The following is a 17,834-nucleotide window of genomic DNA, read 5'->3' on the forward strand; positions in this document are numbered from 1 at the left end:
TACATGGCATTGGAGAGAAAGATGGATACAAGAGTTGACGGTACAAGAAATGCACTGCAGAGGCTACCAAAAGATCTTCGCCAATAACATGTCTGATAGCCCTATGGGAGAATGAATAATAAACATCTTATCAAGCTCAACATCGTTCACATCACCTGGTAATGGAACTTCCTCAGCCTTTGATGGTATCCAAATCCGGTAATTCTTTGGCAACATAACCCTATGTTGCTTCTGATAAGTATCGCAAGGGCCAGCAACATCAATTTGTTTCGATATTTTGAATAGGATGACTGAATTGCAAACTTAACTATGAATAAATAGACTTGCCGAGAAGTTTTTGGATATTTTAATTATGATAAAAAATGGTGAATCCCCATCCGTATTAGCTTGCAACAAACTGATGATATGGAATTAATATCACACCTGCTAAGCCATGTGATTGCTGCAAAACAAATGTCAATCCAAGTGCCAAGAAACTGTACTAACATAGTTGCGTAATACTGCCAGAACATTTCGTACAAACTAATATCAGCCTTCAACTGGGAGCCCTGATTGCATAATGATATTATTGTACTTGATGGCAAATGGCTTTATCAATATCAATAATTTTTTAAATTTCATCGTATTTATCAATCCAAGGCAATAGATGCAAGGATGAAATTTGTTTTTGCTGTTTAGTGATTTAGGAATCCTACTGTTATCCAACTTTGTATATTGCTAAGACTACAACTACTTGGCTAGCATATGCTAAGCATTTTCTTTGGAGGAGTTTACAAACATTAGTTATCAGGTCTACAACTTCTTGTCTTTCTGTCTCTATCATTCTTTGTATCTTGAGTTGAACATAATTTGGCCAAATATGACTTTTGTAATGAGGCACCCATTTGGAGATTGGATTAAGCCAGGTGATCATGAAGCATTTTGTATTTTGTTTTTTTTGTGATTAAAGTATTATTTCTACTTTTAATTTATTTTTGTATAATCATTACTAGCCAAACTAATTTGTAAATTCTTGAAGTCATTTTAGATCCTTTTTAGTCACAAGTTCCATTGTTTTAATTTATTTTTTATATATTCAGGAATCGACCCTTTTTAGCCAAGCAAAGAGATAGGTAATCTTGGGAGTAGAGTTTTACCTTTGCTTGTCTCTTGAAATCAAGATTTTCTAAACAAGTTTTTCATTTTTGGATACATGTTTCTGATTCTATGCAACTTCAACATATCATTTAAGTGCATTCATCCAAAGGTAGCATTACGAGTCCATTTTAAAAAGAATTTAATTTATTGATGAATGTATATATGTGCCCCAAAAGTTGAGACACTAATATGAAAATAACATAACAAGACAACTTTATAATTGAGTGTCCATAAGATACTTTGGTAACCCCAGTGCATTTAACGTTGGGCAAAAGGCAACTGCACAACCCACCAAGCATATTATTCACAATGTGTTTCAAAGGTAGCATTCGAAATAAATCAATTCACTCTACTAAGAGTTGTGATCACTAATTTTGTAATAAAGAATTTAAGAACAATTATATTTCATTAGATCTCATTTGGTATTATTTTGTGGTTTTTGTTTTAACTAAATTGAAGTTGAATCAATATTTTGCGAGGAAAGCATTCACTAGAAAACCAATTGGATGAAGTAGTTAATTACATTCATTTTCTAGAACATCAAATTATCATAGATCTATCAAAGGAAAGAGATGAAAACAAGATTCGTGGAGTTTGATTCAAGGGTACTCAACTAGCCAAGTCAAGAATTGTAGTAAAATGGATGCTTATCACCTCTGCAAATTCATTGACATGATATTTATTATTTGCTAATTGTAGTGGATGTAAAAATCATATATGCATATGTATGCGATGCAACTATCTAATAATTAATTCCATGTAAAGAACATAATTTTGTTTGCAGGAAGATTCTAAAATATGTTTCCATTAAATTGTAGGTCATAGTCTAATTGTTTTGATATGTAGATCCTGCCTTAGTACGAGCTACAACTCCACACTTGCAAGTTGACTTGGTTTTCATACAACAATAAAAATATGGCAATTTTAGCAGTTTTTTTTTGTTTTTTTTGTTTCCTTGAGTTTTAGTTATCTATTTATTTAGTGAAGATATGTGACATCTACCAAACATTAGTTAGAATCATGTAAATTACTTGTGAGTAGATAAGTTAATGTTAAAGGAATGTGATAACTTAGTGTAGTGATTCTCCTTAATTGTATCGCAATTGAGTGAACTGGGATCAAAAGAAGAAAGAAAAAATAAAACTAATCATTTAAGGGCCTCTTTCATTAAGAAAATATCTTAGTGCTTAGAATGTATGTGCAACAAGTGCATATTCATGATTACTTCAAACATGTTTTTGATTAAGGAAAACATGATTTAAAGGGCCCTAAAACCCAAGTGTAATAGAACAACAATCCAAAGGAGAAATAGGTCACCAACCCGTAAAAGGTGACTGTGGTGACAACAAAGATAACACAATACAACTCAGTCACAACAACAGGTTTTGAACGAGCACCAGGAACCCCATGGTTAAAAAGATAAGCATTAAGACCCTAACCATGAACCACAACAACAGACATTAGGCCAAAAGAGCCAAGAGAGCAAAAGCTGGACAGGGGCTTAAGATTTCCCAATCGAACCCACCTTTTGAGAACGCAAAGACATATCAAAAGATGGGGTGGAGAACCTGACCTTTTTCTTCTTGATAGTTGTCCAACCATCATCCACCAAACCAATAGCCTTCTGCCAAGCAAAGACATCATCAACGCAACCATCCCCCAAAACCATCACAACCCGAGGACCCTGAAGCGGGGCAAAAACAATAACAACAAAAAGAATCATAAGAGAAGAGCCAACAGTAGGGGTGGGAACTGAAGGAGGGGTCTTTGCTGCCAAAGCGGGGGCAAGAGGCACCACTGAAGGGGCAGCAACATCGATCACTTCAAACATGTTATTATGCTTAGCATGAAGTATTAAGATTTAAACCCTATGCTGAATTTTATGTCCCTAATGGGGAAGTTACCTTTTGAATAGTAATACAATATATGAATGTGCATAATATAGTCACAAAATAATTTTTGAATCATTTAATTTTACACGATTTGTTTATTTTTTGCTGTCTTTGTTAAACTGTATTGACACATAGAGAGTACATTTTCCTTTATACTTAGTGTGATACGTGGAAAAGTTGCTGAAGTTTTTATTTAGCAACATCAATCTTGAAAATCTTTCTAAAATTCCTAAAAATCATTAGACAATAGTCTTTAGATGTCAAGGTTTCTATTATCTTTTATAAATTTTTTGATTCACATGCAAAAGTAATAATGAAAGCTTGTGAATTGGTATGTACATATTCCATCATTCATTTCAAACAGAATATCGATATCTATTAATTTCTCTTGACTGCGTAGCCTTTGCTCATCTGATATCATTAGTATGATCTTTATATTCCCAGGGAGGCACCATTTACAATAGGCTTTAGCATCAACTTATAAGTGAAGAGTTTATTATTGTCTATAGTAGCTATTATACTTCTTTCATTTGCTCCAGTTGATCATTATGTGTATGTTGGACCATTCAACTATAAATTAATAACATTTTATAATAATTTATGCTCCCTATAAAATTATAATTTATTGGAACAATGTGTTGCAATGTTGGATTGTTTCTAATATTGGATTGATTCTTTCCTTTCTTGTAGCTGTACGCATATGACACACATCTATATATCTACCTGTATAGTTTTATGTGAACACAAGAATGAAAAATATTCTTCTTGATTTTTGATTTTAAAGTTGGTATCAAAGTGTTGAAGCTTGAATCATTTCTATCCCTTCATTCAACCATGGCCAATTTAGATTCAGAAGTATTTGAGAGCAAATCTACTCCAATTATTATTCAATCCGAAGGTTCATCATTCAAGGTAGGGATTACACTCGATGAAACAAATTATGATTTGTGGTCTCAAATCATGGAGATGCATATTGCTAAGAAGGAGAAGCTCTCTTTCATTCATGGTAACTCACAGCCACCTATCGAGAAGGATGATGGATATAAGAAGTGGTATGCAAACAATCAAAAGGTTAAAAGATGGATATTGATATCTATGTCCCCAAAAATTATGAAGTGATACATTTGCTTATCCAGCGCTTGATATATTTGTAAAACTCTTTCTAAGGCTTTTTATGATGGAGTAGATGAATTGCAGGTGTTTATCTTGAATCAGAGGGCTTTGTCTGCCAAACAGAATGGCATAACACTCTCTGTGTATTATGGAGAATTAACTAAGATTTTTGGTAAGTTGGATCATCGTGATAAAGTGATCATGGAAAGTGAAAATGATGTTGAATCTTACCAAAAATCAGTTCAACAACAAAGGGTGCATATTTTTCTTGTTGGATTAGATGGTGAGTTCGAACAAGTTTGTGGTGAAATTTTGAGAAAGGATCCTATTCCTAAATTAGAAGCATGTTATGCATTGGTGCACTGTGAATCTATTTGATGCACAACAATGATTGGAGAACTAGAAAAGACTGTAGCTTTAGCCATGTTGATTTGAAACTGATCTAATAAAAATGGGCCTCCTCAAAACCTGCCTAAGATAACTAATGGTGCTGATAAATCCACCTACAAATGCACCCATTGCAATCAAACTAGTCATACCAAAAGTCACTACATTGAACTTGTTGGATATCCAGAATGGTGGGATTGTAGCCACGATTCATGGAAGAAGAATTCCAAGAAGACCTCCAGTGCAACATTTGTTGAAACAAAGATAGAGGATAATGTTTTTGGACATATCTCGATATTAGTAGTAGTGGCAGGTAATGGTGGTAAGTTTTAAATATGTCTACACTTGTTTCTTATAGTGCATGGATAATTGATTCTAGTGCTATAGATCATATGACGTTTGATTCTAGATAGTCTTATCCCTTAAACCGTCATCACAAAAATTTGTTTGCACTGCCAATGACTCTCTAGCCCTAGTTATTGGAGAAGGATCCTTACATCTCACTGATATTTTGAATCTAGATTCTGTTTTAGTGGTTTCGTCTTTGGATTACAATTTTTTGTTAGTTTCCCAAATCACCACTACTTTGTGTTGTAATTTTTTGGCCTAATTTCTGTGTGTTTAAGGACATCCAAATTAGGCAAACACTTGGTTGTGGTGTTAGGCAAGAGAAGCTGTATTACTTGAACTTGGTGTCAAAGAGTTTGGACGAGTTGCATCAAGCTCTAGCGATTGATTGCTCTAAGGGGGTCAAGCAAAGATCTAAAATCTAGTTATGGCATCGATGTCTGGAACATGCTTCCTTTGGTTACCTGAAGAAATAATTTCCTAGTTTATTTGCAAAATTTTATGTTTCTAGCTTCCAATGTGAAGTTTGTGAACTTGCAAAAAGCCATCATGCTTCTTTTCCATTAACTTTGAATAAAAGTCTAGTTCCATTTATGACCATACATTTTGATGTTTTGGGTCTGTCCAAAGTCACTACCTTGGGTGGATTATGTTGGTTTGTTACTTTTATTAATGATTGTACTAGGATGAATTGGGTATGCTTAACGAAGTCTAAAAATGATGTGAACTTGTTATTTCAAAAAATTTATAACATGATTCATACTCAGTACAATGTACAAGTTCAAGTTCTTTGTAGTGACAATGGAGGTGAATATTTGAGTTCTAAGCTTTAGCAGTATTTGGAAGCACATGAAACTATTCATCAAACTACTTGTTCTAATACACCTCAGCAGAATAGGGTAGACAAGAGAAAAAATCATCACTTGTTGGAGGTTGTCTGTACTAATCTAATAGAAGCCCATATGCCATTATCCTATTGGGGCAAAGCACTTATCTCTGCAACATATTTGATAAATCAGGTACCCTCTAGCACCATTAATTTCCAAACACCATCCTAGGCTCTTGCTGAGGTGGTTGTTGCTCTAGCTGTCCCAAATTTGCCTCCTCACATCTTTGGTTGTGTAGCTTTCGTACACCTTCATAAGCATCAGTGCAACAAGTTATCTTCTCAAGCATTGCAATTTGTCTTTCTAGGATATGCTGCTTATCAAAAGGGGTACTGATGCTATCATCCTCCAACCCAATGAATATTTATCACATTAAATGCAGTTTTTCATGAAGACTCAATGTATTTTTCCTCTGAGCCTGAACTTCAGGGGAAGTACCAGAAGGATATTCAGACTCTAGACCATGATGATCACATTGATGAAGATGTGGATGTTCACATCTTTGAATCTTGGACATCTTTGAAGATGTGGATGCTCACATCTCTAAAGATGTGGGTAGCTTGGACATCTCTAAAGAAGGGGAACTCTTTGAACCTATTAATCAAGAAGTTGGTGAAACTTTGGATCAAAGTAGTGGTGAACACCCAAAAACTGAAGCTGTGGGTCCACCTCCATCCGACTCCCTTGCACCACACCAATCACTTACCAAGGATGTTACTAAACCATCTAGAAAATAGCTACCTTAGAATCTCACCAGAGGTATCCCTAAATCCGCATATGAACCCAAACTTTCTAGTAATGTTAAATATCCTATGAGTGATTATGTGTCTAACCATTGTTTGTTAGAATCAAATTAGTCATTTGTAAATCAATTATCTATTGTATCTATTCCTAACAATGTAAAAGAAGCCTTAGTTGATCCAAGTTGGAAAGCTGCTATGAATGAGGAGATGTAATCATTATAGGAAATTAATACCTGGAACTTGTTGAGCATCCATTAGGAAAGAAACCAGTTGGTTGTTGGTGGGTTTATACTATTACGTACAAAGTAGATGGTACAATTGAATGCTTTAAGGTGAGACTGGTGGCAACAGGATACACCCAAACCTATGGGATCGATTATACAGAGACATTTGCACCTATAGATAAAATCAATACTATATGAGTCTTGTTGTCTCTAGCTGTGAACTTGGGTTGGTCATTACAATAGTTTGATGTGAAGAATGCCTTTCTACATGGAGAGTTATCTAAATAAGTCTACATGGAACTCCCACCTGGTTGCATGATACTAGAAATACATAGTCTAAAGGTGTGTAGATTAAAGAAGTCACTATATGGGTTGAAACAATCTTCGAGTGCATGGTTAAGAAGATTCACAAAGTCAATGAAAGTCTTTGGTTACTATCAGAGCAATTTAGACCATAGTTTATTCATAAAGAATTAGTAGGGTAAGATCACTGCACTTATTGTGTATGTGGATGACATGATAGTTTTAGGAAATGATCCTAAAGAAAAGAGGGCTCTACTGGATTACTTGTTCAAAGAATTCGAAAGGAAAGACCTCGGTCCCTTGAAATATTTCATTGGGATTGAAGTGTCTCAATCTGATAAAGGGATCTTTCTGTCTTATAGAAAGTATGCCTTAGACTTTTTATGGGAAATCGATATGTCAGCATGTCAACCCACTGGTACACTAGTGGAAGAAGGATTGAAGTTATGTATTGAGTCTAATTAGGTACCAATTGATAAACAAAGATACCAAAGACTTGTAAGAAGATTGATGTACTTAGCACACACAAGGCCAAACCTTGCCTATGCATTAAGTATTGTTAGCCAGTTTATGCATAATCCTGAAGAGCAACATATGAATGTAGTTATGTGTATTTTGAGGTATCTAAAGTCTACTACTAGAAAAGGAATTTTATTTACTAAAAATGAGGATTATCAAATTATGGATGCATATACTAATGTTGACTAGGCTAGAGCAGTAGATGATAGATGTTCTACTTCAGGTTATTTCACCTATATAGGAGGTAATCTCATTACATAGAAAAGAAAAAAATAGAATGTTGTTGCATGATCAAGTGTGGAGGTAGAATTTAGAGGTACAACACTTGGAGTATGTAAAGCATTGTGGGTAAGACTTCTCCTGAGAGATTTGGGTTATTCACCTAGGCAACCAATTCAACTACATTGTGATAATAAAGCAACATGTGATATTGCTCATAATCCAGTTCAACATGATTGTACAAAGCATGTGGAGGTAGACAAATTCTTTATTAAGAAGAAGTTGGATGAGAAGATTATGGAGCTACCTAAGATTTGATTAGAGGATCAACTGGCCAATATTTTTACCAAAGAAGTTTCAAGTTGAGTGTTCTCAAAGTTTTTGAGCAAGTTGGGCATGTGGGATATCTATGCACTAGCTTGAGGGGGAGTGTTTCAATATTGGATTGATTCTTTTCTAAACTATTATTTTCTAAATTGATTATTTCCTAAACTATTCTTTCCTAAAATGATTGTTTCCTTTCCTATAGCTGTATGCATATGCCAGGCAACTATATATGTACTTGTATAGTTGTATAGCTGTATGCATATGGCACATAGCTATATATGTACCTATAGAATTTTATGTGAATACAAGAATGAAAAATATTCTTCTTGATTTCTATATCATGAGAGACAAATTTGGGTTGTTTTAGATATTTTACAAAATTAAAAAGTTTTCAATATTCTTTAAAAAAAACCTTTAACTCATGATTAATCATATTTGGGACATTTTAGAGATAAAAAAACACCATTTTACCTCTATGTGAGCCCCAGAATTGGCCTATTTGTTTAGAAGTGAATCAACTTATGCTCATTTCCCTTTGCTTTTGAAGTTATTGATGTGTATGGGAAATGAGGATGGTAATGCAATCTATTATACATTCTTGAGATTCAATATTCAGTAATTGCTATGATACTTTTGTGTTGAATATTTTCTAAAATTAATTTTCTCTCTCTATGTGCTTTTTGTTCCAAATTTATTCTGCAAAAGAATCTTGGTAGGAGAGTTAATATAGGTTTTCCGTCTAAACATTTACTTAGTGATTAACAATTAATATTGTGCATATCAAACTATTGTGATATTTCATCCTTTATCTCCAAAACTTTATCAATGCAAGATGTACTAGCTAGATTGCATTCAAAATATTTCTAATAAGTTCAAGCATTACTTGACTTTGTAAATCATGTATTTGCATTATTGTTCATCCCATTAGTGGTGCCCTTTTAAAATCTTAATTCTTTATTTCTTGCATTGTCCTCTATCTTATTGGAGAAATATGATTTATCATGATTGTGTAGTATTATACCAATGAGTATTTTTTTTCTTTAATTTGTTTTGTAGGCCAACTTTTAAATTGTTAATGTACTACCTTATTCGAATTTATTTTTTAACTATAAGTTATTCCTTTTGGAAAAATTATGTTTTGAAATGAGATAATTATTTTTGAAGAAATTATTTTTGGCAATGATATGAGGTGTATTATCCTTGTCAACTTGTTTCATCTTTGGTGAAATTAGAACTATAAATCTAAGTTTCTAGTAATTTCTCGTCTCTCAAAACCTACCTTCCACTATTCAAAAAAGCCAGGGACTTAAGCTCAAATTGAGCTCTTATTCCTATATCTCCCTTCATATGAACTTATTTTCATTTTCTTTATCGCTTTGTAGATTTATTTCACTTTTTGAGTGATGGTCCATTTGTCCTCATTTTGCCTCATACTTATTGTATCTAGTCTTGGAATTGGTCATGTCGCTTGTGACCAGTTCTATAGTTTAATATATTTAGTTTTCAATTTAAATAATATTGTGTGATGTATAAATAACTAAAATAAATCAATCATAATATAATAATTGTATTATAGATTGATTTTGATATCTAAATGGAATTGGATAATTGATTTATTACTTTAGTTTAACTATTATATTATATTTATCTAGTAGTTGAGATCTCGTTATGAAATAAATAAATATGCAAGTTATTAATCAATTTCATAATAGAGAAATTAATTATTATGATTTAATATTGAGTTTTGTATTTGAGGGGATATTACAGAACATGTATCTAATTTACATCATAGGAAGTTAAAAAAATACCTAGTTAGATGTTTAAATATGTATTTGATTTGCATGTTTGTTTGAATGTTTTAGATATTTAGGTGTGAAATTAATTTAGTTTCCATAATTTTACAATGATATGTTTAAAACTATTCTGTATAAATCTCTCTCTCTCTCTCTCTCTCTCTCTCTCTCTCTCTCTCTCTCTCTCTCGTAGATATTTAGATGTACTTAATTTATTTTTATCTATGTATGTATTTAATTTATGTCTATCTATGCATGTATTTAACTAATGTGCATTTAATTTATTTTTATCTATGCATGGGTATTTATTTTATTTTTATCAAGTAGGTTTCATTAATACATATGAGGACTCATTGTAATAGTCAAGTACCATTAAGATGTATACTATGATTCCTTTTGACCCCTAGGACCTCTAGGACACATATGGCCGACTTATGACACTTATAAACTCTTAAAGTATTCTTTGACACATATGACACAAATTTGTAACATATTTAAGATTTTAATATTAGTTCTCATTGTACATGCAATTGTAATTTATAATTAATTACGTAATTTTTAACATTTAGTTCACATTTTACAGCTAGATGGCTAATCAAAATAGAGATCATGGACCCTAGGATATACATGAGAATGAGGCACCTCAGGTCAGGGTTAGGGACTAGATTAGGTTTAGATTCAAGGTCTATATCATGGTCAAGTTCAAAGTCTAGATCACGGTCAGGATCAGAGTCCGAATCAGGTTCAGGGATTTAGGGACCATAGACTATTGTACCCCCTATTCACCCTCACACTCTTGATTTAGCAAGCATATTTCAATTTTCCATATCAGAGATGGATTGACTTATAGTGTACATCGATAAATCTAAGGATGGACAATATAGAGATATTTGTACTTAGAATTTTGAGGAGTCTTGATGACCTTAAAATGTGCTTTAGATCATAGTCATCATGTCAACCATAAGCTATTGATAGGAATTTTGTAGAGCTCAAAGCTGTGGTCTCGTGTGATGTATTCTTAGAGCCAAGATAGATAAATCACTAGTTTAGGACATGATATTTTTAGTTTATCACTGATCTTCTCTAAAGACAAATGTTAATGATTCAACATTTAAGTTTCTACCTAACATTTGTATTCATATATTATATATATGTATGTGTATTACATTTGCACGATTTGATATTATATACGATTATCTAGTTTAGGACATGTGTATATAGTACATCTATGATTTGACATTATATGTATACATGTTTATGAGTAACATCTAGATGATTGTATATGATGATTTCATTATAAATCAAATGATTAAATTAGATAATTTACTTGCATAGATAATTTTCCATTATAACATGATTAGATTAGATGATTTTCTTACATAGATGATTTGATTAAATGATTCATTAATATACATTCTTTTGGTTCAAAAAACTACATCCTTTATGTAGTGCAACATAATAAATACTAATTAACTCCTATGTTTTCAAGCTCAACAATAACTACAAAGACATCTCCTGCACAAAAAAAATGTACACGAGATAAATTACTTCAAACTTGATATATATATATATATATATATATATATATATATATATATATATATATATATATATATATATATATATATATATATATATATATATTAATGGAATTATAAATAGGATAGCAAGATATCAAGAGGAGAGTGAGGTGAATCAGAATCTTAAGCACTTTTACTTTTCAACAATTCATCCACACATTCACCAGTAGTCTTGTGCATGTAAAACTTGTAATAGTAAACTTGTTGTAACATGTATATCTAATTTATCACATACATGAAACTAAACACATAACACAATATTTGTTACCTAGAAACCCTCCAAGGTGAAGGTAAAACTAGGGTGGGGCTGACACCCAAAAATCTTCACTACTACAGTAATAAAGTTAACCTATTAGGGTTATAATATTTGATCATAATATATGATCTACCTTGTGAGGGATCTACCCTATTAAAACAATTGAGATTGTTAGGTATTGTTAGCAAGAATGTTGATGATACTACTTTGAGGGAGTATCCTAAGCATTAAAAAGTATTGACATGTTGCATTTATGACTATGTTTTTCATTGATGTCAACATAGTATGATTTCTGTCAAGACTGGCTAAGTAGCAAATAGAGATCTTAGTCATAATAAAAATGGTTTGATTGTCTGGTGATGTGTGGACATGGATATGTTCTATAATATGTCCTGATGATTTGGTTCAATATGCAAAGTCTAAGTCGAAGACGTACAAAAGTTGTATCTAATTTATAGAGAGCAATATTGAGACAAAACATTAGGAAAGTAGTTCCTAATGGATGTTCAATATCTTTCATCTAAGATGTAATGAGAAGATGCACATTCAGGCAATGACAGAGGATAGTCTGTTGGTGACATGAGAAAGTGCACAAGCCCTAGTGTCACACGTGTGAATTTATGTATAGACTATGAACCGACAATGCTATTGTAATTATAATTAATTAATTATCTTATTATAATTAATTGGGAAAGCCTCAAGGATGACTCAAGTATTATTTTGAAGATATGGTATAAAGGAAAGATGTTTTCCTTGTTTTTTAATGTGGTATGAGTGTTGTGATCATTGTATGAAGTTGTTGGCAATATGACCAATCAATCAGATAAGGTGAGTTATGTGGTTGTCATTTATGGCAATATTTGTTTTATAGTTTAGTTATGTTTACTTGTGAAATAAATTTGTCTAAGTATTAGACAATGTTATAGTAGCATGACAAGATTTGATGATAGTAGAATATTCCCTTAGAATATTCTCTTGCGCAATTAACTAGAGGTGTATGGCATCATCCTGATGATGCATACCAATGCACATGTCCATATGATCAATTGAGTTCAAGTTATGAAAGAATTAGTGATGCAATGATGTTACAATGCAGAATAGAGCATGTCAGCGGAATGAGATAAACAACTTGAATAATTGTTTTGATTATCAATTCTTGATGAGTTGACTCTAGGGAAGATATGTGAGCTGACTAAGGAAGAATTATTGATATGCTTGGTATAAATGAAGAACTTCATTTGCAAAGTTATTGTGTAATAGGAATGATGAAAAATGTCATGTGAAGTAATGATATGTGGTGCAAGATATGATGCAATTTGATATATGCATAGTTACCCTTTGTGTGAATAACTGACAATAAAAAGAATTGCAAAGTATAGCAAGTAATCCAATTATGCACAGTTACTGACATTGAAAAGATTTGTGAAGTACAACAAGTGATCCAATTTTGTATGTATATCTATTCTCTTGAAGAAAATATTTGTATAGTTGCAAGTTAGTAGTGGGATCTTCCTGAAGACATTTGCATATGTTCTACTAATTCCTAATAGGGTTGGGGCCTCTAACAAAGCCTAGTCTCCTAACAAGGACTCGAGACACTATACATTCTTCATAGACTCCTAACAGGGTCAATATCCTTAACTAGATTCTTAATATAGTGAATTATCTTGTGGGTTCCATCCCCATTGGGGTTTTCCCTTGGCCATGGTTTCCTTAGTTAACAAAATATGGTGTTATGAGTTCTCTTCTTGTATGGTTATTCTTATTGTTTAGCACTATTGGTTATCTTTCTTATGCTTGTGTAAAAGTAATTAATAATATTCATTTATGGGTAAAAATATTGAAAATATTGATTCACCCCCCTCTTAGTATTATCTATTTCTAAAAATTGGTATCAGAGCCTACTTATTTAGAAGAGGCTTAACAACTTGAATAAGATCCCTATGGATATGGAACACTTGAAGAAGAATCTTGAAGAAGCTCTTAAATAGATTGATCTCCTTATTGACGAAAGAGATGGCCTTAAAGATAGATACAAAGATGCAAAAACTTACATTGGTGAACTAAAGGACAAGATAGATGATTTGAAGAAAAAAGGACCTTGTGAGAAAACTAGTGATGATGATATTGAAGATCTAAAGAAAGAAAATGAGATCCTAAAAAATGAGTTAAACATAGTTGAGCTCAAGTTAAGTCTTAAGAAAAATGGTGGAAAGAATGAATCTATAATAAAAGCTGAAAATGCAAATCTAAGATCTCAATTAAGCAAGGTAACATCTGAATTGGAATCTATCAAATTAGAACATGCAGAATTAGACAAATACAACACTATTGTGAAAGGTGAGTTGGTGCAAATGAAACAACAACTTGAGAAATTATATACCAGCAGTGAACAAGACTGGACTTGGATTCTTCCTTGGACAATCCACCAAGTAATCTATTGAGAGAAAAGGACTTGAAACCCCTGAAGTCAAAAGGAATCTAAGCATAAGAAAATAGATGATACATCCAAGGACAAAGAAAATATTGGTCACTTTGGGAAATTTAAAGAATCTAATCAAGATGAGGATAACAAAAGAAAGGAATCTAATGGCTAGTGTGGTGAACTTGAACATACTGGAGACGATTGCAAAAGTAAGTCTTTTAAACCTATTTCAAAGTTTTATTGTCATAATTGTCATGGATATGGACATTATGTAGTAGATTGTGAGAAACCTAAAATTGATAGTGACAATGCAAATAGTGGAATGTCTAAGAACACTAACCGTGCAAGCAATAGAAGAAGATCTCACAACAATGAGAGTGGAGAAAGAAGGAAAATTGTTTATTATAGATGCAAAAATCTTGGACACATTGCAAGGAATTGCAGAGCACCTAATGACCAGTAGAATGAATAAAGAAGAAATGTACCTATCTACTAGTTATGTAATAGCTTTGGACACATAGAAAAGTTCTACAAAATGGATAGGAGAAATCTAAGTAGGAATCAAAATTACAAAAGGAACAATAGAAGAAATGACGACAATTAGAAGGAAGAAATGAAAGAGCTAATAGAAGAATTTAAGGAAATATTTGTAAAATCAAGAGAAGCTAGAAGCTCTCACACAGTTCAGGGAGAAGCTCATCCTAATGTATTTGACAAGACAATAAAATCACTTATTATTTGTGACTCCTCCTACTAGAATTAAGCATTCTTAGTGAAACAGAGGGTTAGTTATTGATAAATGATGTTAGAAAGAATATCATAGGTTGCACAGTTAACATTATGTACTAGACATTGAGAAAAGTCTATAGCTAAGTGCACATTGCTTGATATGATCAGATTAAGGATATATAAGAAGAATAAACTCTTGGTTATATATAGACAATATTCAAAACAAGTGGCAGATATGCATTTAATGTAAAGTATAGATTGTGAAAGATTTAAAGGACACAAATTAATTTGCAAACATCATTTGTTTGTGCAAAATCTTGAATGCGAGATTGAAGCAAGATTTGAAGTGTTAAAAAGGTCTACAGACATGCAAATTTGCCAGAAACCCTAATACACATAGTTAAGGTATTTTCTGAATTTGTTGAGTATATTTTTAAAAATGGCTAGACAAGAAGTTTTTAATGTCAACAATTGACCTAGATATAATTTCAAGAAACACCCATTTGTCCCTTTGCTTGATGACCCTATTGGAGCATTTTCACAAGTTCTAGAAAATGTTCTTCGTGTTGAAGATATAAGAGTTTATATTCATTGTAAGATTAAAAGCATAGGAGATACAAAGATTCATAAGGAATTGGAGAAAATATGCAAAAATGATTTGTCACTAAAACCAGAACATGGATACCTAGAACAACTTAACCTAGTTAAGCATATGTTCTACATGGACTTCGACAATCATGAATGGACAAGGATAATTCTGAGTAGAGTACATGATGATCTTCTATTGGCTAGGAGATTCTATCATATGTATTGATAATGACCTAATTCACAAGGTCATAGGTTTAAACAATGAAGGATGCAATGTAGTGAAGATAAATAATGTGCGCAAGATAGTTGAAACAAATCTCAACACATGTTTTAATGGTAGAAACATGAAAGTTAACAGCATTCAAGATGATTGAGTGAGACTGATTAGCAAAATTTTAGGATACAAGTTCAACCATGGATCTAGGATAGATTCAATCCCTGTAGGATTTATTCATGGAGCTTTCCTAGCAGTTAAGGGTGAAGAGGTTAACCTATGTGACATTACCTAAACATAGTTGTTGGATAATATATCAAGAATTAAGAAGTCTAGGAGCATAGTCTTCAGGTTTGAATCCCTACTGACTCATATATTCTTCTACCCAACAAAGAAGTTTCTCGATATCATAAATTGGGATGGAAGTGAGTGCACAATGCAAATTATCACTTGCGCATACAGAAGCAGACCAGAATTAGTTGGAGACAATGATATTGATAGAATAATTAGATCTTTTCAAATTGAAATAAAGCAAAGGTATAGGATACCTCCTGCACTAGTAGAAAAATATAAGGATGAACTATGCTTCATGGTAGAAATAGATTTCACATGTATGGAGGCAATAGTTCCTTGAGCTAAGTTCATAGAACCTATGGGTTACAAAATGATTGAGTAATTGATTGAAGGATATGCATAGATAATCCTTCACTAAGAAGTTGATTCAAAATGTCCTAGATGGGGACATATATTGAGAAGATGAGAGAAGTTAAGACAAGTTAGATAATCAAGGACTCAAAGAAAGAGGTGGAAAAGATGATTGATTTTATTTTGAATGAAATGAGAATGTCTAGAAATGAATTTGATAAGGTAAAAGGGATAGCCATGGAAATGAAGGCCAATGGTCAATCTGAACTATTGACCCCTACACTTATTGCAATGGTCAGACCTATTGAAGAGGTCACATTTTCCCAGACAAGTGTGCAAGCACCTACTGTACCATATGCAACAGTTGCACAGTAGCAACCTCTAAAGAATCCAACAAAGAGTGAGGAAGCACTAGAACCAAGGAAGTCTACAAGGCTTGAAAAGACCAAAACCCGTCCTAAGAAGAGAGTCAAGTAGACTACAAGTGATCCAAGCAAGAAAATAAGAGCCTTGCAAATTAGTTCTTTTCAATTTGAAGAAGAAACTAGTGACAGACCAGTAGAGCCAAGTGATCAGGAACCAAAAACTTCAATAGGAAGAAAGGCATGGAAACCCAAGGTAGAGAATCTTAACATGTAAATTATTAATGACAATAATTTTTTGCAATTGAATAAATACTATGATTTTTATAATAATATGGATAGGAGATAGCTATAGAATGTTGTAGTTAGAAATATGATCCTACAAGATAAAAGATTTGATAGCATAAGAGGTTAGATACTTGAAGATTTGTACAATAGACTGAGAAACAAAAAATGCAGAGTAATAGAGGATGAAAAACAAATAAGAATTAATACAGTGAAAAAGTTATGCACTATAAATAATGAGGAAGAGTTAATAGAAATTCTAAAAGGAATAACACCATTGATAAGAAATAAAAAGAGATCCATTCACCTCATGAGAGGAAATTATGAATAAGTAAATGTAGAAGCTCAAAAGGATATAGTCACATACATGTCTACTATAGCAAAGAATAGTACACAACTAGAAAAGGCAAGCCCTATGTAAGAAAAAAGTGTGTAGATGGAGAAGGTAAGCCCTATGCCTAAGGAGTTTGAGGAATGTACACAGACAAAGGAACCAAGTCCTACTATAGTCAGTCCACCTCACAGTTTTGAGCAATCATCTAAAACTCCTATTCCAAGTGATTCACCACATATTATCATTGGTAGTGAATCTATGGAAATGGATAACACCAATGTGATAGTTGATAGAATTGAGGACCCATTTAAGGATTTTGGTTCAAACATTGTTGGCAATATTGTGGATTATCGTAGCTCATTTGATGAAGAAGAAGATTAGGAGCCAAAGGAAGAAGATGCACCTTCTGGAAAGAAAATTGAATCTAGCATTAAAGCAGCTACTTCAAATGCACCCTTAGCAACAATAGTCACAACACCCACTACACCTCCTTCATAAGCAACAATGGTCTCAATAGCAGTAGA

The sequence above is a fragment of the Cupressus sempervirens genome, chromosome 2 (assembly GCF_028749045.1).
Source record: "Cupressus sempervirens isolate cs-2001-9-10 chromosome 2, ASM2874904v1, whole genome shotgun sequence".
NCBI classification, from domain to species: Eukaryota; Viridiplantae; Streptophyta; class Pinopsida; order Cupressales; family Cupressaceae; genus Cupressus; species Cupressus sempervirens.